This window comes from Rhipicephalus microplus, chromosome 5, assembly GCF_043290135.1.
Source record: "Rhipicephalus microplus isolate Deutch F79 chromosome 5, USDA_Rmic, whole genome shotgun sequence".
In the NCBI taxonomy this organism is placed as follows: Eukaryota; Metazoa; Arthropoda; class Arachnida; order Ixodida; family Ixodidae; genus Rhipicephalus; species Rhipicephalus microplus.
Genome location: NC_134704.1, coordinates 164,353,473 through 164,375,385, shown reverse-complemented (window position 1 = coordinate 164,375,385; position 21,913 = coordinate 164,353,473). Strand labels below are relative to the sequence as shown.

At 47.5% G+C, this 21,913-nt stretch overlaps 7 non-coding genes across 7 annotated transcripts; all 7 read left to right on the top strand.

The window, feature by feature from the left end:
• The first annotated feature begins 7,467 nt into the window (after positions 1–7,467).
• Positions 7,468–7,539, top strand: TRNAW-CCA (transfer RNA tryptophan (anticodon CCA)). The gene has a single exon. It is a non-coding gene; the product is annotated as a tRNA-Trp (tRNA).
• Positions 7,540–11,914: 4,375 nt separating this feature from the next.
• Positions 11,915–11,986, top strand: TRNAL-CAA (transfer RNA leucine (anticodon CAA)). Its single transcript has one exon. It is a non-coding gene; the product is annotated as a tRNA-Leu (tRNA).
• Positions 11,987–12,338: 352 nt separating this feature from the next.
• TRNAW-CCA (transfer RNA tryptophan (anticodon CCA)) lies at positions 12,339–12,410 on the top strand. Its single transcript has one exon. It is a non-coding gene; the product is annotated as a tRNA-Trp (tRNA).
• Positions 12,411–15,512: 3,102 nt separating this feature from the next.
• TRNAW-CCA (transfer RNA tryptophan (anticodon CCA)) lies at positions 15,513–15,584 on the top strand. Its single transcript has one exon. It is a non-coding gene; the product is annotated as a tRNA-Trp (tRNA).
• Positions 15,585–15,726: 142 nt separating this feature from the next.
• On the top strand, positions 15,727–15,798 carry TRNAW-CCA (transfer RNA tryptophan (anticodon CCA)). The gene has a single exon. It is a non-coding gene; the product is annotated as a tRNA-Trp (tRNA).
• Positions 15,799–16,364: 566 nt separating this feature from the next.
• Positions 16,365–16,436, top strand: TRNAW-CCA (transfer RNA tryptophan (anticodon CCA)). The gene has a single exon. It is a non-coding gene; the product is annotated as a tRNA-Trp (tRNA).
• A 4,794-nt stretch (positions 16,437–21,230) lies between these two features.
• TRNAW-CCA (transfer RNA tryptophan (anticodon CCA)) lies at positions 21,231–21,302 on the top strand. Its single transcript has one exon. It is a non-coding gene; the product is annotated as a tRNA-Trp (tRNA).
• The last annotated feature ends 611 nt before the right edge of the window (positions 21,303–21,913 follow it).

Sequence of the window (21,913 nt, the reverse complement as noted above, 5' to 3'; positions counted from 1 at the left end):
ACTCCGACGACCTGCGGAAAACAATCCGAGCGATCGTGCGGGAAGAGCTGCGCAAACTGTTGCCTTCGGCGCAGCCTCAAGTGGATTCGATCGCCGACATTGTGCGAGAAGAAGTCCGGCAATCGCTTTGAATTCGTGAAACACCACCGCCCGTGCCAGAAACTATGAGCTACGCCGCTGCAGTGCGCCACAACGCTCCTCCCCGTTCACGCCAAAACGCCGCCCCGTCACACTTCCGTCGCCAGACGCCACCGCCGCCACCACCCCAACCGACGTCCTACCGTTCCCCAGCGGGCCAGCGCAGTGCACCGAGAAAAACGGACGTTTGGCGTGCACCTGACAACCTCCCGCTCTGCTACCACTGCGGCGAGGCCGGGCACACATACCGCCGTTGCCAGTACCGACAGATGGGACTGCGTGGCTTCGCCGTCAATGCACCGCGTCCGCAGCCAGGAGATCGGCCACGTGACATCGCCGACTACCTGGCAGGAACTCAATGGACACCATGAAGTCCTTCCCGTTCGCCGTCGCCCAGCCGCCGCATATCACCGCACCCCCGGCAGTACTCTGGCCCAACGCCGGGCCGGTCTCCTAGCCCGTATCCGGGAAACTAAGGGCAGCAACCGATGGAGGTGCGGTTGCTGTGCGACGAACTACCGAAGATCCTCCGACGACGACGACGCCGCAACGGAGCTTTCTGAACACAGCGTCAACCAGGCAAAGCCCTGAAGGCAAAAGCTCACTTACCGAAGGTGGCCGGACGACGCAACATGGAAGCAGCAGAACAAGCCGACGCAGCCGTGACCCGACGCCACGACCTAACTGTAATGCGAGACGGCGAACTAGCGACCTCGACGTTCTTATCGACGGCCACAGTGTGACTGCTCTCGTTGATACTGGAGCCGACTATTCTGTCATCAGTGGGTCGTTCGCCGCGAAGTTAAAGAAAGTTAGGACAGCTTGGAAAGGCCCTGAAATCCGCACAGCCGGAGGTCATCTCGTAACGCCTGCAGGAATCTGCACAGCGAGAGTCACCATTAACGGCCGTATTTATCCTACAGACTTGGTAGTCCTACAGCGTTGCTCGAGAGATGTCATCCTTGGCATGGACTTCTTATGCCTCGATGGTGCTGTCATCAACCTAAAAATAAGGTCAATAACGTTATCCACAGAAGAAGCACTACCGCCGCGCACGCCGTCAGGACACCATGCCTTGAATGTGCTGGAAGAACAAGTCACCATTCCGCCTCGCTCAAGCGTCATTATTTCAGTCGGTGCTCCTAAATCACCTGACTTGGAAGGCGTCGTTGAAGGCAGTCAGCATCAGTTGGTCACCCGAAATATTTGCGTCGCAAGAGGAATTGTAGAGCTGCGGGGAGGCAAAGCAACGGTTATGCTCACGAATTTCAGCAATGAGTACAAACATGTGAACAAAGGAACAATGGTCGCATACATCGAAGAAATTGTCGAAGCCACCAGTGCTTTCGCCCTCGCCGATTCTGCGGAACCTGCTCAGAGGAACCCAGCCCCTCCCATAGCTTTCGACGTCAATCCCAGACTTCCGAACGACAAGCAAGAACAGCTCAAGGCCCTGCTCCTGCAATACGAAGATTGCTTTTCGTCGTCATCGAAAATTCGGCAGACCCCAATCACGAAACATGGAATCATAACCGAAGAAAATGCCAGACCACTCCGTCAGAGTCCGTACAGGGTTTCGACGCAAGAACGTGAGGCAATGAAGAGACAAGTTGATGAAATGCTGCGAGATGACATTATCCAGCCGTCCAAGAGTCCGTGGGCATCCCCCGTGGTGTTAGTGAAGAAAAAGGATGGGACCCTACGTTTCTCCGTCGATTATCGCCGCCTGAAAGAATCACAAGAAAGGACGTGTATCCTCTCCCACGAATAGACGACGCCCTTGATCGGCTCTTTAACGCCAAGTACTTCTCGTCAATGGACCTCAAGACTGGCTATTGGCAAATCGAAGTCGACGAAAGAGACCGAGAGAAGACGGCGTTTATAACACCGGACGGCCTCTTCGAGTTTAAGGTGATGCCCTTCGGCTTTTGCTCAGCGCCTGCAACATTTCAACGCGTTATGGATACAGTACTGGCAGGATTGAAGTGGCAGACTTGCCTTGTGTACTTGGACGACGTCGTCGTGTTTTCCTCGAGTTTCGACGAGCATCTTCGGCGCCTTGAAGCTGTACTTCAAGCCATCAAGACGTCCGGACTCACACTGAAGCCAGAAAAGTGCACATTTGCGTATGAGGAGCTCTTGTTTCTGGGGCACGTTATCAGCATGTCTGGAGTTCGTCCCGATCCACGGAAAACAGCCGCCATCGCCGATTTCCCGCCGCCCACTGACAAGAAGGCCGTGCGCCGATTTCTGGGCCTGTGCGCCTATTATAGGCGGTTCGTGAAAAACTTCGCCCGCATTGCCGACCCTCTCACTAACCTTACCAAGGCCGACTCGGAGTTCAAGTGGGAAACGCCACAGGAACACGCTTTCCAGGAGCTTAAACATCGCCTCCAGACGCCTCCGTTACTTGCCCATTTCGACGAATTCGCCGAGACAGAAATACATACTGACGCAAGCAGCGTAGGTCTTGGCGCCGTTCTTGTGCAGAGGGCTGACGGACTTGAAAGGGTTATTAGTTACGCCAGCCGATCGCTATCCAAAGCAGAAGCAAATTATTCCACAACAGAAAAGGAGTGCCTCGCCATCATCTGGGCTACGTCGAAATTTCGCCCCTACCTCTACGGCAGGCCCTTCAAAGTTGTGAGCGACCACCACGCCTTGTGTTGGCTAGCCACCTTGAAGGACCCTTCAGGTCGCCTCGCACGATGGAGCCTGAGACTTCAAGAATATGACATTACTGTCATTTACAAGTCCGGCAAAAAACACTCCGACGCTGACTGTCTCTCTCGTGCGCCTGTCGACCAACCGCTACCCGACGACTCGGATGACGACTACTTCTTGGGAACGATAACTACCGACGACTTCACTGAACGACAGCGGGCCGACCCGGAACTTAAAGCCGTAATAGAATACCTCGAAGGCAGGACCGCCGAAGTCCCGAAGGTATTCAAGCGCGCACTTGCGTCGTTCTTTCTACGAAACGGTCTTCTACAAAAGAAAAACTTTTCACCGCTTCGAGCTAAGTACCTCCTTGTGGTGCCTTCAGCTCTGCGACCAGAACTTCTGCAGGCCCTGCACAACGATTCGACGGCAGGGCACCTCGGTGTTTCCCGCACGCTCGCGATGATACAAGAAAGGTACTACTGGCCACGTCTTACCACCGACGTCACTCGTTATGTGAGGACATGCCGGGACTGTCAGCGACGCAAGACACCGCCGACAAAGCCAGCGGGACTTCTACAGCCAATTGATCCACCTTGCCGACCTTTCCAGCAGATTGGTATGGACCTACTGGGGCCGTTCCCGACGTCAGCTTTCGGAAACAAGTGGATCGTGGTAGCTACCGACTACCTCACCCGCTACGCCGAGACAAAAGCCCTGCCAAAAGGCAGTGCATCCGAGGTAGCTAAGTTCTTCGTCGAAAATATCGTCCTACGTCACGGCGCCCCGGAGGTCCTTATCACCGACAGAGGAACGGCATTCACTGCCGACTTAACTCAAGCGATCTTGGCATACAGCCAAACAAACCACCGCCGACGACAGCGTACCACCCACAGACCAACGGCCTCACCGAGCGGCTTAACAAGACGATCGCCGACATGCTGTCAATGTACGTCGATGTCGAACACAAGACGTGGGACACCATTCTTCCGTATGTGACCTTCGCATACAACACGGCGGTGCAGGAGACGACGCAGATATCTCCATACAAATTGGTCACGGAAGGAGCCCGGCAACGACGCTCGATGCCATGTTACCAAACGTCACCGACGAAGAAAACCTCGATGTGAGCGAGTTCCTTCAACGCGCCGAAGAAGCCCGACAACTTGCGCGTCTCCGTATCAAGAATTAACAGACAACCGACAGCCACCGTTACAACCTTCGACGACGCTTCGTGGAATACCAGCCCGGTGAACGTGTTTGGGTGTGGACGCCGATACGCCGACGTTGACTAAGTGAAAAGCTTCTGCGACGGTACTTCGGACCGTACAGGGTGGTTTGACGTCTCGGCCCACTTGATTACGAGGTTGTCCCCGACGACATCACAAACTCTCAACGACGCCGATCGCGACCTGAAGTCGTCCATGTCGCGCGCCTCAAGCCGTTTCATGCGCGTTAACAAACTGAACCAGTGTTTTTTTGTATTATTGTTGTATCGTAATTTGTTAATTGTACTTTCTTGCATTATTATTGTACTTTCATCGTTAGTTAAAGCATCGGGACGATGCCTTTTTTCAGAGGGGGGCAATGCCACGTTCCATTTCACAAGTTTTTGTTATCGTTCCGAAACACCACACGATTCTCGGCGCAAACCGCGCCTGCAGGTTTCGAGAAGGTTCCGGATTGTAGTAGATCATTTCGATAAGATCACGCCCACTGTGCGAACGGTACAGATTGTTCTGGAACCTACCCAACCGCCAGCGATAACGCTAGAACATTCGATGGCAAGGGTATAAATGCCGACGCGCTTCGCCGCTTGTCAGTTGTTGATCGAAGGCCGACGCTGCGTTCGCCGCTATCAGTCCGAGACTGCTATCTGTGCAAGACTGCTCCTGTAATTAGACTTTCCCTTTACCGGCCACAGGTTCGCCCAAATAAACAGTTAAATCCCAACACGAAGTTTTCTGTCTTTGGCACGTCACGACCCCGTGACATCATTTTCATCTATCTGTTTATCTACCTATTTGTCTGTCTACGCTGACTTGTCCCTTTATTTGGGATTCATCGAAAGAAGGCCGAGCAAAACATGCTACCACGTTTGTGCGAACGGTTACCCTAAGCGCACTCGGTGGCGAATCGGTAGCGCGTCTGACTCCAGATCAGAAGGTTGCGTGTTCGAATCACGTCTGGGTCAAATTCTCTTTTTTAATATTTTCAAATATCTGTCTATCTACTTATTTGTCTGTCTACAATGACTTGTCTCTTTACCTGTGCTTCATCGACAGAAGGCCGAGCAAAACATGCTACCGCGTGTGTGCGACCGGCTACCCTAAGCGGACTCGGTGGCGCAACTTTAGCGCGTCATACTCAGATCAGAAGGTTGCGTGTTCGAATCACGTACGGGTCAAGTTCTCTTTTTTATTATTTTCATCTATCTATCTATCTACCTATTTGTCTGTCTACAATGACTTGTCTCCTTACCTGTGTTTCATCGACAGAAGACCGAGCAAAACATGCAACCGCGTGTGTGCGAACGGCTACCTTAAGCGGACTCGGTGGTGCAACTTTAGCACGTCTGACTCCAGATCAGAAGGTTGCGTGTTCCAATCACGTCCGGGTCAAATTCTCTTTTTTATTAATTTCATCTATCTGTCTATCTACTTATTTTTCTGTCTACAATGACTTGTCTCTTTAACTGTGTTACATCGACAGAAGGCCGAGCAAAACATGCTACCGCGTGTGTGCGAACGGCTACCCTAAGCGGACTCGGTGGCGCAACTTTAGCGCGTCATACTCAGATCAGAAGGTTGTGTGTTCGAACCATGTGCGCGTCAAATTTTCTTTTTTGTTATTTTATCTGTCTATCTACTTATTTGTCGTTCTACAATGACTTGTCTCTTTACCTGTGCTTCATCGACAGAAGGCCGAGCAAAACATGCTACGGCGTGTGTGTGAACGGCTGCGCTATTGGACTCGGTGGCGACACAGTAGCACGTCTGACTCCAGATCAGAAGTTCGCGCGTTCGAATCACGTCCGTGTTATGTTCTTTTTTTATTATTTTCATCTATCTGTCTATATACTTATTTGTCTGTCTACAATGACTTGTCTCTTTACCTGTGCTTCGTCGACAGAAGGCCGAGCAAAACATGCTACCGCGTGTGTGCGAACGGCTACCCTAAGCGGACTCGGTGGCACAACTTTAGCGCGTCATACTCCAGATCAGAAGTTTGCGTGTTCGTACAATGTGCGGGTCAAATTCTCTTTTTTGTTATTTTTATCTGTCTACCTACATATTTGTTATTCTACAATGACTTGTCTCTTTACCTGTGCGTCATCGACAGATGGCCGAGCAAAACATGCTACCGCGTGTGTGCGAAGGGCTACCCTATAGGCGGACTCGGTTGCGCAACGGTACCACGTCTGACTCCTAATCAGAAGGTTGCGTGTTCGAATCACGTCTGGGTCAAATTCTCTTTTATGTTATTTTTATCTGTCTATCTACTTATTTGTCATTCTACAGTGACTTATCTCTTTACCTGTGCTTCATCGACAGAAGGCCGAGCAAAACATGCTACCGCGTGTGTGCGAACGCCTACATTAGGTGGACTCGGTGGCGATACGGTAGCACGTCTGACTTTAGATCACCTGGTTGCGTGTTCGAATCACGTCTGGGTCAAATTCTCTTTTTTGTTATTTTTTCTGTCTATCTACTTATTTGTCTGTCTACAATGACTTGTCTCTTTACCTGTGTTTCATCGACAGAAGGCCGAGCAAAACATGCTACCGCGTGTGTGTGAACGGCAACCTTAAGCGGACTCGGTGGTGCAACTTTAGCACGTCTGACTCCAGATCAGAAGGTTGCGTGTTCTAATCACGTCCGGGTCAAATTCTCTTTTTATGATTTTCATCTACTTGTTTATCTACTTATTTGTCCTTCTACAATGACTTGTCCCTTTACTTGGGATTCATTGACAGAAGGCCGAGCAAAACATGCTACCACGTTTGTGCGAATGGCTACCCTAAGCGGACTCGGTGGCGCAACGGTAGCGCGTTTGACTCCAAAGCAGAGGGTTGCGTGTTCGAATTACGTCCGGATCAAATTCTCTTTTTTAATATTGTCATCTATCTGTCTATCTACCTATTTGTCTGTCTCTAATGACTTGTTCCTTTACCTGTGCTTCATCGACACAAGGCCGAGCAAAACATGCTACCGCGTTTGTGAAAACGGCTACACTAAGTGGACACGGTAGCGACACGGTAGCACGTCTGACTCAAGATCAGAAAGTTGCGTGTTCGAATCACGTCTGGGTCAAATTCTCTTTTTTATTATTTTCAACTATCTGTCTATCTACTTATTTTTCTGTCTACAATGACTTGTCTCTTTACCTGTGCTTCATCGACAGAAGGCCGAGCAAAACATGCTACCGCGTGTGTGCGAACGGCTACCCTAAGCGGACTCGGTGGCGCAACTTTAGCGCGTCATACTCCAGATCAGAAGGTTGCGTGTTCATACCATGTGCGGGCCAAATTCTCTTTTTTGTTATTTTTATCTGTCTATCTACCTATTTGTCATTCTGCAATGACTTGTCTCTTTACCTGTGCTTTATCGATAGAAGGCCGAGCAAAACATGCTACCACGTGTGGGCGAACGGCTATACTAAGCGGACTCGGTGGCGAACCGGTAGCGCGTCTGACTCCAGATCAGAAGGCTGCGTGTTCGAATCACGTCTGGGTCAAATTCTGTTTTTTATCATTTTCATCTGTCTATCTACTTATTTGTCTGTCTACAATGACTTGTCTCTACCTGTGCTGCATCGACAGAAGGCCGTGCAAAACATGCTACCGCGTGTGTGCGAACGGCGACCCTAAACGGACTCGGTGGCGCAACGGTTGCACGTCTGACTCCATATCAGAAGAATGCGTGTTCGAATCACGTCCGGGTTAAGTTCTCTTTTTTATTATTTTCATCTATCTGTCTATATACTTATGTGTCTGTCTAATATGATTTGTCTCTTTACCTGTGCTTCATCGACAGAAGGCCGAGCAAAACATGCTACGGCGTGTGTGCGAACGGCTGCGCTAAGTGGACTCGGTGGCGACACAGTAGCACGTCTGACTCAAGATCAGAAGTTCGCGTGTTCGTACCTTGTGCGGGTCAAATGCCCTTTTTTGTTATTTTTATCTGTCTATCTACTTATTTGTCTGTCTGCAATAACTTGTCTCTTTACCTGTGCGTCATCGACAGAAGGCCGAGCAAAACATGCTACCGCGTGTGTGCGAAGAGCTACCCTATAGGCGGACTCGGTTGCGCAACGGTACCATGTCTGACTCCAGATGAGAAGGATGCGTGTTCAAATCACGTCTCGGTCAAATTCTCTTTTTTGTTATTTTTATATGTCTATCTACTTATTTGTCATTCTACAATGACTTGTCTCTTTACTTGTGCTCCATCGATAGAAGGCCGAGCAAAACATGCTACCACGTGTGGGCGAACGGCTACACTAAGCGGACTCGGTGGCGAACCTGTAGCGCGTCTTACTCCAGATCAGAAGGTTGCGTGTTCGAATCACGTCCGGGTCAAATTCTCTTTTTTGTCATTTTCATCTGTCTATCTACTTATTTGTCTGCTTACAATGACTTGTCTCTACCTGTGCTGCATCGACAGAAGGCCGTGCAAAACATGCTACCGCGTGTGTGCGAACGGCGACCCTAAACGAACTCGGTGGCGCAACGGTTGCACGTCTGACTCCATATCAGAAGAATGCGTGTTCGAATCACGTCCGGGTCAAGTTCTCTTTTTTATTATTTTCATCTATCTGTCTATCTACCTATTTGTCTGTCTACAATTACTTGTCTCTTCACCTGTGTTTCATCGACAGAAGGCCGAGCAAAACCTGCTACCGCTTGTGTGCGAACGGCTACCTTAAGCGGACTCGTTGGTGCAACTTTAGCACGTCTGACTCCAGGTCAGAAGGTTGCGTGTTCTAATCACGTCCGGGTCAAATTCTCTTTTTATGATTTTCATCTATCTGCCTATCTACCAATTTGTCTGTCTCCAATGACTTGTCCCTTTACCTGTGCTTCATCGACACAAGGCCGAGCAAGACATGCTACCGCGCGTGTGAAAACGGCTACACTAAGTGGCCTCGGTGGCGACACGGTAGCACGCCTGACTCCATATCAGAAGGTTGCGTGTTCGAATCACGTCCGGGTCAAGTTCTCTTTTTTTATTATTTTCATCTATCTGTCTATCTACTTATTTGTCTGTCTACAATGACTTGTCTACCTGTGCTTCATCGACACAAGGCCGAGCAAAACATGCTACCGCGTGTGTGCGATGGGAAACCCTATAAGCGGACTTGGTGGCGCAACAGTACCACGTCTGACTTCATATCAGAAGGTTGCGTGTTCGAATCACTACTGGGTAAAATTTTCTTTTTATTATTTTCATCTATCAGAATATCTACTTAATTGTCTGTCTACAATGACTTGTCCCTTTATTTCGGATTCATCGACAGAAGGCCGAGCAAAACATGCTACCACGTTTGTGCGAACGGCTATCCTAAGCGGACTCGGTGGCGCAACGGTAGCACGTCTGACTCAAGATCGAAAGGTTGCGTGTTCGAACCATGTGCGGGTCAAATTCTCTTTTTTATTATTTTCAACTATCTGTCTATCTACTTATTTGTCTACAATGACTTGTCTCTTTACCTGTGCTTCATCGACAGAAGGCCGAACAAAACATGCTACTGCGTGTGTGCGAACGGCTACCCAAAGCAGACTCGGTGACGCAACTTTAGCGCGTCGTACTCCAGATCAGAAGGTTGCGTGTTCGTACCATGTGCGGGTCAAATTCTCTTTTTTGTTATTTTTATCTGTCTATCTACTTATTTGTCATTCTACAATGACTTGTCTCTTTAATTGTGCTTCATTGACAGAAGGCCCAGCAAAAGATGCTACGGCGTGTGTGTGAACGGCTGCGCTAAGTGGACTCGGTGGCGACACAGTAGCACGTCTGACTCAAGATCAGAAGTTCGCGTGTTCGAATCACGTCCGTGTTAAGTTCTTTTTTTATTCTTTTCATCTATCTGTCTATCTACTTATTTGTCTGTCTGCAATGACTTGTCTCTTTACCTGTGCGTCATCGACAGAAGGCCGAGCAAAACATGCTACCACGTGTGTGTGAACGGCGACCCTAAACGGACTCGGTGGCGCAACGTTGCACGTCTCACTCCATATCAGAAAAATGCGTGTTCGAATCACGTCCGGGTCAAGTTCTCTTTTTTATTCTTTTCATCTATCTGTCTATCTACTTATTTGTCTGTCTACAATGACTTGTCTCTTTACCTGTGTTTCATCGACAGAACGCCGAGCAAAACATGCTACCGCGTGTGTGCGAAGGGCTACCCTATAGGCGGACTCGGTTGCGCAATGGTACCATGTCTGACTCCAGATGAGAAGGATGCGTGTTCCAATCACGTCTCGGTCAAATTCTCTTTTTGTTTTTTATATGTCTATCTACTTATTCGTCATTCTACAATGACATGTCTCTTTACTTGTGCTCCATCGATGGAAAGCCGAGCAAAACATGCTACCACGTGTGGGCGAACGGCTACACTAAGCGGACTCTGAGGCGCCACGATAGCGCGTCAGACTCCAGATCAGAAGGTTGCGTGTTCGAATCACGTCTGGGTGAAATTCTTTCTTTTATTATTTTCATCTATCTGTCTATATACTTATTTGTCTGTCTACAATGACTTGTCTCTTTACCTGTGCTTCGTCGACAGAAGGCCGAGCAAAACATGCTACCGCGTGTGTGCGAACGGCTACCCTAAGCGGACTCGGTGGCGCAACTTTAGCGCGTCATACTCCAGATCAAAAGTTTGCGTGTTCGAACAATGTGCGGGTCAAATTCTCTTTTTTGTTATTTTTATCTGTCTACCTACTTATTTGTTATTCTACAATGACTTGTCTCTTTACCTGTGCGTGATCGACAGATGGCCGAGCAAAACATGCTACCGCGTGTGTGCGAAGGGCTACCCTATAGGCGGACTCGGTTGCGCAACGGTACCACGTCTGACTCCTAATCAGAAGGTTGCGTGTTCGAATCAGGTCTGGGTCAAATTCTCTTTTTTGTTATTTTTATCTGTCTATCTACTTATTTGTCATTCTACAGTGACTTATCTCTTTACCTGTGCTTCATCGACAGAAGGCCGAGCAAAACATGCTACCGCGTGTGTGCGAACGCCTACATTAGGTGGACTCGGTGGCGATACGGTAGCACGTCTGACTTTAGATCACCTGGTTGCGTGTTCGAATCACGTCTGGGTCAAATTCTCTTTTTTGTTATTTTTTCTGTCTATCTACTTATTTGTCTGTCTACAATGACTTGTCTCTTTACCTGTGTTTCATCGACAGAAGGCCGAGCAAAACATGCTACCGCGTGTGTGTGAACGGCAACCTTAAGCGGACTCGGTGGTGCAACTTTAGCACGTCTGACTCCAGATCAGAAGGTTGCGTGTTCTAATCACGTCCGAGTCAAATTCTCTTTTTATGATTTTCATCTACTTGTTTATCTACTTATTTGTCCTTCTACAATGACTTGTCCCTTTACTTGGGATTCATTGACAGAAGGCCGAGCAAAACATGCTACCACGTTTGTGCGAATGGCTACCCTAAGCGGACTCGGTGGCGCAACGGTAGCGCGTTTGACTCCAAAGCAGAGGGTTGCGTGTTCGAATTACGTCCGGATCAAATTCTCTTTTTTAATATTGTCATCTATCTGTCTATCTACCTATTTGTCTGTCTCTAATGACTTGTTCCTTTACCTGTGCTTCATCGACACAAGGCCGAGCAAAACATGCTACCGCGTGTGTGAAAACGGCTACACTAAGTGGACACGGTAGCGACACGGTAGCACGTCTGACTCCATATCAGAAGGTTGCGTGTTCGAATCACGTCCGGGTCAAGTTCTCTTTTTTTATTATTTTCATCTATCTGAACATCTGCTTAATTGTCTAACTACAATGACTTGTTCCTTTATTTGGGATTCATCGACAGAAGGCCGAGCAAAACATGCTACCACGTTTGTGCGAACGGCTACCCTAAGCGGACTCGGTGGCGCAACGGTAGCACGTCTGACTCAAGATCAGAAAGTTGCGTGTTCGAATCACGTCTGGGTCAAATTCTCTTTTTTATCTATTTCAACTATCTGTCTATCTACTTATTTTTCTGTCTACAATGACTTGTCTCTTTACCTGTGCTTCATCGACAGAAGGCCGAGCAAAACATGCTACCGCGTGTGTGCGAACGGCTACCCTAAGCGGCCTCGGTGGCGCAACTTTAGCGCGTCATACTCCAGATCAGAAGGTTGCGTGTTCATACCATGTGCGGGCCAAATTCTCTTTTTTGTTATTTTTATCTGTCTATCTACCTATTTGTCATTCTGCAATGACTTGTCTCTTTACCTGTGCTTTATCGATAGAAGGCCGAGCAAAACATGCTACCACGTGTGGGCGAACGGCTATACTAAGCGGACTCGGTGGCGAACCGGTAGCGCGTCTGACTCCAGATCAGAAGGTTGCGTGTTCGAATCACGTCCGGGTCAAATTCTGTTTTTTATCATTTTCATCTGTCTATCTACTTATTTGTCTGTCTACAATGACTTGTCTCTACCTGTGCTGCATCGACAGAAGGCCGTGCAAAACATGCTACCGCGTGTGTGCGAACGGCGACCCTATACGGACTCGGTGGCGCAACGGTTGCACGTCTGACTCCATATCAGAAGAATGCGTGTTCGAATCACGTCCGGGTTAAGTTCTCTTTTTTATTATTTTCATCTATCTGTCTATATACTTATGTGTCTGTCTAATATGATTTGTCTCTTTACCTGTGCTTTATCGACAGAAGGCCGAGCAAAACATGCTACGGCGTGTGTGCGAACGGCTGCGCTAAGTGGACTCGGTGGCGACACAGTAGCACGTCTGACTCAAGATCAGAAGTTCGCGTGTTCGTACCTTGTGCGGGTCAAATGCCCTTTTTTGTTATTTTTATCTGTCTATCTACTTATTTGTCTGTCTGCAATAACTTGTCTCTTTACCTGTGCGTCATCGACAGAAGGCCGAGCAAAACATGCTACCGCGTGTGTGCGAAGAGCTACCCTATAGGCGGACTCGGTTGCGCAACGGTACCATGTCTGACTCCAGATGAGAAGGATGCGTGTTCAAATCACGTCTCGGTCAAATTCTCTTTTTTGTTATTTTTATATGTCTATCTACTTATTTGTCATTCTACAATGACTTGTCTCTTTACTTGTGCTCCATCGATAGAAGGCCGAGCAAAACATGCTACCACGTGTGGGCGAACGGCTACACTAAGCGGACTCGGTGGCGAACCTGTAGCGCGTCTTACTCCAGATCAGAAGGTTGCGTGTTCGAATCACGTCCGGGTCAAATTCTCTTTTTTGTCATTTTCATCTGTCTATCTACTTATTTGTCTGCTTACAATGACTTGTCTCTACCTGTGCTGCATCGACAGAAGGCCGTGCAAAACATGCTACCGCGTGTGTGCGAACGGCGACCCTAAACGAACTCGGTGGCGCAACGGTTGCACGTCTGACTCCATATCAGAAGAATGCGTGTTCGAATCACGTCCGGGTCAAGTTCTCTTTTTTATTATTTTCATCTATCTGTCTATCTACCTATTTGTCTGTCTACAATTACTTGTCTCTTTACCTGTGTTTCATCGACAGAAGGCCGAGCAAAACCTGCTACCGCTTGTGTGCGAACGGCTACCTTAAGCGGACTCGTTGGTGCAACTTTAGCACGTCTGACTCCAGGTCAGAAGGTTGCGTGTTCTAATCACGTCCGGGTCAAATTCTCTTTTTATGATTTTCATCTATCTGCCTATCTACCAATTTGTCTGTCTCCAATGACTTGTCCCTTTACCTGTGCTTCATCGACACAAGGCCGAGCAAGACATGCTACCGCGCGTGTGAAAACGGCTACACTAAGTGGCCTCGGTGGCGACACGGTAGCACGCCTGACTCCATATCAGAAGGTTGCGTGTTCGAATCACGTCCGGGTCAAGTTCTCTTTTTTTATTATTTTCATCTATCTGTCTATCTACTTATTTGTCTGTCTACAATGACTTGTCTACCTGTGCTTCATCGACACAAGGCCGAGCAAAACATGCTACCGCGTGTGTGCGATGGGAAACCCTATAAGCGGACTTGGTGGCGCAACAGTACCACGTCTGACTTCATATCAGAAGGTTGCGTGTTCGAATCACTACTGGGTAAAATTTTCTTTTTATTATTTTCATCTATCAGAATATCTACTTAATTGTCTGTCTACAATGACTTGTCCCTTTATTTCGGATTCATCGACAGAAGGCCGAGCAAAACATGCTACCACGTTTGTGCGAACGGCTATCCTAAGCGGACTTGGTGGCGCAACGGTAGCACGTCTGACTCAAGATCGAAAGGTTGCGTGTTCGAACCATGTGCGGGTCAAATTCTCTTTTTTATTATTTTCAACTATCTGTCTATCTACTTATTTGTCTACAATGACTTGTCTCTTTACCTGTGCTTCATAGACAGAAGGCCGAACAAAACATGCTACTGCGTGTGTGCGAACGGCTACCCAAAGCAGACTCGGTGACGCAACTTTAGCGCGTCGTACTCCAGATCAGAAGGTTGCGTGTTCGTACCATGTGCGGGTCAAATTCTCTTTTTTGTTATTTTTATCTGTCTATCTACTTATTTGTCATTCTACAATGACTTGTCTCTTTAATTGTGCTTCATTGACACAAGGCCCAGCAAAAGATGCTACGGCGTGTGTGTGAACGGCTGCGCTAAGTGGACTCGGTGGCGACACAGTAGCACGTCTGACTCAAGATCAGAAGTTCGCGTGTTCGAATCACGTCCGTGTTAAGTTCTTTTTTTATTCTTTTCATCTATCTGTCTATCTACTTATTTGTCTGTCTGCAATGACTTGTCTCTTTACCTGTGCGTCATCGACAGAAGGCCGAGCAAAACATGCTACCACGTGTGTGTGAACGGCGACCCTAAACTGACTCGGTGGCGCAACGTTGCACGTCTCACTCCATATCAGAAAAATGCGTGTTCGAATCACGTCCGGGTCAAGTTCTCTTTTTTATTATTTTCATCTATCTGTCTATCTACTTATTTGTCTGTCTACAATGACTTGTTTCTTTACCTGTGTTTCATCGACAGAACGCCGAGCAAAACATGCTACCGTGTGTGTGCGAAGGGCTACCCTATAGGCGGACTCGGTTGCGCAATGGTACCATGTCTGACTCCAGATGAGAAGGATGCGTGTTCCAATCACGTCTCGGTCAAATTCTCTTTTTGTTTTTTATATGTCTATCTACTTATTCGTCATTCTACAATGACATGTCTCTTTACTTGTGCTCCATCGATGGAAGGCCGAGCAAAACATGCTACCACGTGTGGGCGAACGGCTACACTAAGCGGACTCTGAGGCGCCACGATAGCGCGTCAGACTCCAGATCAGAAGGTTGCGTGTTCGAATCACGTCTGGGTGAAATTCTTTCTTTTATTATTTTCAACTATCTGTCTATCTACTTATTTGTCTGTCTACAATGACTTGTCTCTTTACCTGTGCTTCCTCGACTGAAGACCGTGCAAAACATGCTACCGCGTGTGTGCGAACGGCTACCCTAAACGGACTTGGTGGCGCAACAGTAGCGCGTCTGACTCCAGATCGGAAGGTTGCGTGTTCAAATCACGTTCGGGTCAAATTCTCGTTTTTATTATTTTCATCTATCTGTCTATCTACTTATTTGTCATTCTACAATGACTTGTCTCTTTACCTGTGCTTCATCGATAGAAGGCCGAGCAAAACATGCTACCACGTGCGGGCGAACGGCTACACTAAGCGGACTCGGTGGCGAACCGGTACCGCGTCTGACTCCAGATCAGAAGGTTGCGTGTTCGAATCACGTCCGGGTCAAATTCTCTTTTTTATCATTTCCATCTGTCTATCTACTTATTTGTCTGCCTGCAGTGACTTGTCTCTTTACCTGTGCTGCATCGACAGAAGGCCGAGCAAAACATGCTACCGCGTGTGTGCGAACGCCTACACTACGTGGACTCGGTGGCGATACGGTACCACGTCTGACTCCAGATGAAAAGGCTGCGTGTTCGAATCACGTCTGGGTCAAATTATCTTTTTTGTTATTTTTATATGTCTATCTACTTATTTGGCATTCTACAATGATTTGTCTCTTTACCTGTGGTTCATCGATAGAAGGCCGAGCAAAACATGCTACCACGTGGGGGCGAACGGCTACACTAAGCGGACTCGGTGGCGAACCTGTAGCGCGTCTGATTCCAGATCAGAAGGTTGCGTGTTCAAATCACGTCCGGGTCAAATTCTCTTTTTTTTATTATTTTCATCTATCTGTCTATCTACTTATTTGTCTGTCTACAATGACTTGTCTCTTTACCTGTGTTTCATCGACAGAAGGCCGAGCAAAACATGCTACCGCGTGTGTGCGAAGGGCTACCCTATAAACCGACTCGGTGGTGCAACGGTACCACGGCTGACTCCAGATCAGAAGGTTGTGTGTTCGAATCACGTCCGGGTCAAATTCTTTTTTATTATTCTCATCTATCTGTCTATCTACTCATTTGTCTGTCTACAATGACTTGTCTAGTTACCTGTGCTTCATCGTCAGAAGGCCAAGCAAAACATGCTACCACGTGTGTGCGAACGGCTGCCCTAAGCGGACTCTGAGGCGCAACAATAGCGCGTCAGACTCCAGATCAGAAGGTTGCGTGTTCGAATCACGTCTGGGTGAAATTCTTTCTTTTATAATTTTCAACTATCTGTCTATCTACTTATTTGTCTGTCTACAATGACTTGTCTCTTTACCTGTACTTCCTCGACTGAAGACCGTGCAAAACATGCTACCGCGTGTGTGCGAACGGCTACCCTAAACGGACTTGGTGGCGCAACAGTAGCGCGTCTGACTCCAGATCGGAAGGTTGAGTGTTCGAATCACGTTCGGGTCAAATTCTCGTTTTCATTATTTTCATCTATCTGTCTATCTACTTATTTGTCATTCTACAATGACTTGTCTCTTTACCTGTGCTTCATCGATAGAAGGCCGAGCAAAACATGCTACCACGTGTGGGCGAACGGCTACACTAAGCGGAGTTGGTGGCGAACCGGTAGCGCGTCTGACTCCAGATCAGAAGGTTGCGTGTTCGAATCACGTCCGGGTCAAATTCTCATTTTTATTATTTTCATCTGTCTATCTACTTATTTGTCTGTCTACAATGACATGTCTCTTTACCTGTGCTTCATCGACAGAAGGCCGAGCAAAACATGCTACCGCGCGTGTGCGAACGCCTACACTAAGTGGACTCGGTGGCGATACGGTACCACGTCTGACTCCAGATGAAAAGGATGCGTGTTCGAATCACGTCTGGGTCAAATTATCTTTTTTGTTATTTTTATATGTCTATCTACTTATTTGTCATTCTACAATGACTTGTCTCTTTACCTGTGGTTCATCGATAGAAGGCCGAGCAAAACATGCTACCACGTGGGGGCGAACGGCTGCACTAAGCGGACTCGGTGGCAAACCTGTAGCGCGTCTGATTCCGAATCAGAAGGTTGCGTGTTCGAATCACGTCCGGGTCCAATTCTCTTTTTTATTACTTTCATCTATCTATCAACCTATTTGTCTGTCTACAATGACATGTCTCTTTACCTGTGCTTCATCGACAGAAGGCCGAGCAAAACTTGCTATGGCGTGTGTGCGAACGGCTGCGATAAGTTGACTCGGTGGCGACACAGTAGCACGTCTGACTCTAGATCAAAAGTTCGCGTGTTCGAATCACGTCCGTGTTAAAATCTTTTTTTATTATTTTCATCTATCTGTCTAACTACTTATTTGTCTGTCTACAATGACTTGTCTCATTACCTGTGCTTCATCGACAGAAGGCCGAGCAAAACATGCTACCGAGTGTGTGCGAAGGGCTACCCTATAGGCGGACTCGGTTGTGCAACGGTACCACGTCTGACTCCAGATGAGAAGGATGCGTGTTCGAAATACGTCTGGGTCAAGTTCTCTTTTTTGTTATTTTTATCCGTCTAGCTACTTATTTGTCATTCTACAATGACTTGTCTCTTTACCTGTGCTTCATCGATAGAAGGCCGAGCAAAACATGCTACCGCGTGTGTGCGAACGGCTACCTTAAGCGAACTCGGTGGTGCAACTTTAGCACGTGTGACTCCAGATCAGAAGGTTGCGTGTTCCTATCACGTCCGGGTCAAATTCTCTTTTTTATTATTTTCATCTATCTGTCTATCTACTTATTTGTCATTCTACAATGACTTGTCTCTTTACCTCTGCTTCATCGACAGAAGGCCGAGCAAAACATGCTACCACGTTTGTGCGAACGGCTACCCTAAGCGGACTCGGTGGCGAAACGGTAGCGCGTTCGACTCCAGATCAGAAGGTTGCCAGTTTGAATCACGTCCGGGTCAAACTCGCTTTTTGTTTATTTTCATCTATCTGTCTATGTACTTATTTGTCTGTCTACAATGACTTGTCACTTTACCTGTGCTTCATCGACAGAAGGCCGAGCAAAACATGCTACCGCGTGTGTGCGAACGGCTACCCTAAGCGGACTCGGTGGTGACACAGTAGCACGTCTGACTCCAGATCAGAAGGTGTCTTGTTCTAATCACGTCCGTGTCAAATTCTCTTTTTATTATTTTCCTATATCTGTCTATCTACTCATTTGTCCTTCTACAATGACTTGTTCCTTTACCTGTGCTTCGTCGATAGAAGGCCGTGCAAAACATGCAATCGCGTGTGGGCGAACGGCTACCCTAAGTGTACTCGGTGGCGCAACTATAGCACGTCTGACTACAGATCAGAAGGTTCCGTGTTCTAATCACGTCCATGTCAAATTCTCTTTTTATTAATTTCATCTATCTATCTACCTAATTGTCCTTCTACAATGACTTGTTCTTTGCTTGTGCTTTCTCGACAGAAGGCCGTGCAATACCTGCTACCGCGTGTGTGCGAACGGCCACCCTAAATGGACTCGGTGGTGCAACGGTAGCCCGTCTGACTCCAGATCAGAAGGTTGCGTGTTCGAATACCGTTCGGGTCAAATTTTCTTTTTTATTATTTACATATATCTGTTTATCTACCTGTTTTTCTGTATACAATGACTTGTCTCTTTACCTGTGCTTCATCGATAGAAGGCCGAGCAAAACATGCTACCACGTGTGGGCGAACGGCTACACTAAGCGGACTTGGTGGCGAACCCGTAGCGCGTCTGACTCCAGATCAGAAGGTTGCGTGTTCGAATCACGTCCGGGTCAAATTCTCTTTTTTATCATTTCCATCTGTCTATCTACTTATTTGTCTGCCTACAATGACTTGTCTTTTTACCTGTGCTGCATCGACAGAAGGCCGTGCAAAACATCCTACCGCGTGTGTGCGAACGGCAACCCTAAACGGACTCGGTGGCACAACGGTTGCACGTCCGACTCCATATCAGAAAAATGCGTGTTCGAATCACGTCCGGGTCAAATTCTCATTTTTATTATTTTCATCTGTCTATCTACTTATTTGTCTGTCTACAATGACATGTCTCTTTACCTGTGCTTCATCGACAGAAGGCCGAGCAAAACATGCTACCGCGCGTGTGCGAACGCCTACACTAAGTGGACTCGGTGGCGATACGGTACCACGTCTGACTCCAGATGAAAAGGATGCGTGTTCGAATCACGTCCGGGTCAAATTATCTTTTTTGTTATTTTTATATGTCTATCTACTTATTTGTCATTCTACAATGACTTGTCTCTTTACCTGTGGTTCATCGATAGAAGGCCGAGCAAAACATGCTACCACGTGGGGGCGAACGGCTGCACTAAGCGGACTCGGTGGCAAACCTGTAGCGCGTCTGATTCCGGATCAGAAGGTTGCGTGTTCGAATCACGTCCGGGTCCAATTCTCTTTTTATTACTTTCATCTATCTATCAACCAATTTGTCTGTCTACAATGACATGTCTTTTTACCTGTGCTTCATCGACAGAAGGCCGAGCAAAACATCCTACCGCGTGTGTGCGAACGCCTACACTAAGTGGACTCGGTGGCGATACGGGAGCACGTCTGACTCCAGATCAGAAGGTTGCGTGTTCTAATCACGTCCGGGTCAAATTCTCTTTTTTAATATTTTCATCTATCTGTCTGTCTACAATGACTTGTCCCTTTACCTGTGCTTCATTGTCACAAGGCCGAGCAAAACTTGCTACCGCGTGTGTGAAAACAGCTACACTAAGTGGACTCGGTGGCGACACGGTAGCACGTCTGACTCCATATCAGAAGGTTGCGTGTTCGAATCACGTCCGGCTCAAGTTCTCTTTTTTATTATTTTCATCTATCTGTCTATCTACTTATTTGTCTGTCTACAATGACTTGTCTCTTTACATGTGCTTCATCGACAGAAGGCCGAGCAAAACATGCTACCACGTGTGTGCGAAGGGAAACCCTATAAGCTGACTTGGTGGCGCAACGGTACGACGTCTGACTACAGATCAGTAGGTTGCGTGTTCGAATCACGTTTGGGTCAAATTTTCCATTTGTTATTTTCATATATCTGAATATCTACTTATTTGTCTGTCTACAATGACTTGTCCCTTTATTAGGGATTCATCGACAGAAGGCCGAGCAAAACATGCTACCACGTTTGTGCGAACGGCTACCCTAAGCGGACTCGGTGGCGATACGGTAGCGCGTCTGACTCCCGATCAGAAGGTTACGTGTTCTAATCACGTCTGGGTCAAATTCTATTTTTTATTATTTTCAATTATCTGTCTATCTACTTATTTGTCTGTCTACAATGACTTGTCTCTTTACCTGTGCTTCATCGACAGAAGACCGAGCAAAACATGCTACCGCGTGTGTGCGAACGGCTACCCTAAGCGGACTCGGTGGCGCAACGGTAGCGCGTCTGACCAGGGATCAGAAGTTCGGGTGTTCGAATCACGTCCGCGATAAGTTTTTTTTTATTTTTTTCATCTATCTGTCTATCTACTTATTTGTCTGCCCACAATGACTTGTCTCTTTACCTGTGCTGCATCGAATGGAGGCCGTGCAAAACATGCTACCGCGTGTGTGCGAACGGCGACCCGAAACGGACTCGGTGGCGCAACGGTTGCTTGTCTGACTCCATATCAGAAGAATGCGTGTTCGAATCACGTCTGGGTGAAATTCTTTCTTTCATTATTTTCAACTATCTGTCTATCTACTTATTTGTCTGTCTACAATGACTTATCTCTTTACCTGTGCTCCCTCGACTGAAGGCCGAGCAAAACATGCTACCGCGTGTGTGCGAAGGGCTACCCTGTAAACCGACTCGGTGGTGCAACGGTACCACGGCTGACTCCAGATCAGAAGGTTGTGTGTTCGAATCACGTCCGGGTCAAATTCTTTTTTTATTATTTTCATCTATCTGTCTATCCACTCTTTTGTCTGTCTATAATGACTTGTCTCTTTACCTGTGCTTCATCGTCAGAAGGCCAAGCAAAACATGCTACCGCGTGTGTGCGAACGGCTACCCTAAACGGAGTTGGTGGCGCAACAGTAGCGCGTCTGACTCCAGATCGGAAGGTTGCGTGTTCGAATCACGTTCGGGTCAAATTCTCTTTTTTATTATTTTCAACTATCTGTCTATCTACTTATTTGTCTGTCTACAATGACTTGTCTCTTTACCTGTGCTTCATCGACAGAAGGCCGAGCAAAACTTGCTACGGCGTGTGTGCGAACGGCTGCGATAAGTTGACTCGGTGGCGACACAGTAGCACGTCTGACTCCAGATCAAAAGTTCGCGTGTTCGAATCACGTCCGTGTTAAAATCTTTTTTTATTATTTTCATCTATCTGTCTATCTACTTATTTGTCTGTCTACAATGACTTGTCTCATTACCTGTGCTTCATCGACAGAAGGCCGAGCAAAACATGCTACCGAGTGTGTGCGAAGGGCTACCCTATACGCGGACTCGGTTGCGCAACGGTACCACGTCTGACTCCAGATGAG